We start from the raw sequence: 1,243 nt of genomic DNA, 5'->3' as shown, positions 1-1,243 counted from the left end.
CTTTTTACATAAAACACAGACATTATAACCTTGAGTAACAATTTCAAGTCTACTCAATCTTTCCTTTATATTCACTCTGCCAATCAAAACAAACAACTCTACTTTTGGCAGAACTAATCCTCTCCAAATTATTTTGGTGAAGCTATAACTTGTTACGTTCTCCAAAAGCGTTTCTGTCTGCAATACCTACACAAATGAGTTAGTAGAAAATATTCCTTGTCTATCAAATTTCCAGACGACCTTATCCTCTCTGTCATTAGATATCTGAACAGGTCTTAGTGTATCATATAGCTGATTTAATAATTTTAACTCTCACTGGTATAATTTTTGCATCCATTGAAAGTTTCATATACACTCTAATTCATCCCAAAATCCACAAATTTTCTATAACAGATCCTTTTTGGTTTAAAACGGAGAAAGTCTTAAAAGAAAATCTTTCAATGAACCATCCTGTAGCCAAACATTCTTCTAAAATCGAGTTCTTATTCTGTCATCTACCTCTATAGTTAATCCAGTGGCCATCTTAAGTTATGATATTAATGATAGTATTAAAAATTTTGATTTTTGTTTTCATTTTGTATTTTTTTTAAGTTATGACATTAATGATAGTACTAAAAAATTTGTTTCTTTTTCATTTTGTAATATAATGTTTAATTTGAAAAATTTATTTTCTTTTTCTAGATGTATACATATTCAATATAAGGATTTTGTTTTGTTTTGTTTATTTTGTATATAACATTTGATTTTGGAGAATTTATTTTTTCTTTACTTGACTGAAAAGAATAAAAAAATAGTTATGGAGATAAAACTAAAGTAAATCTAATTATGAGAATTTAATTAGGGGTATAATTTCAGGTATGTCTAAAATAAGTATAATAATTATGTGTTTATTGGATGTGTCACATTTATATAGAGTGTTAGATTTTATTATATGAAAATTAAAGGCTACTATAAAAGAAGAGTATCGATAGACTCTAATAAATACAGAATATCTTAATACATAAATAAATATTTTAAATGACAATACTTTAATACATAATACTTTAAATGGCAATAAAATCTTTTATTCTTAAATAATTAAATATAAAATATATAAATATAAAATATATGAGTATTTTTTATTTAATAAAATTAATTATTATGCAAAACTTTTTTATAATATCAAAAAATTATATTAAAATAATATTTTAAACATTAACATAAAATATAAAATCATTAAAATTTATTTTATAATACTTGATAA

This window comes from Arachis duranensis, chromosome 5 (assembly GCF_000817695.3).
Source record: "Arachis duranensis cultivar V14167 chromosome 5, aradu.V14167.gnm2.J7QH, whole genome shotgun sequence".
NCBI classification, from domain to species: Eukaryota; Viridiplantae; Streptophyta; class Magnoliopsida; order Fabales; family Fabaceae; genus Arachis; species Arachis duranensis.
Note: the sequence above shows the minus strand (reverse complement) of the source record.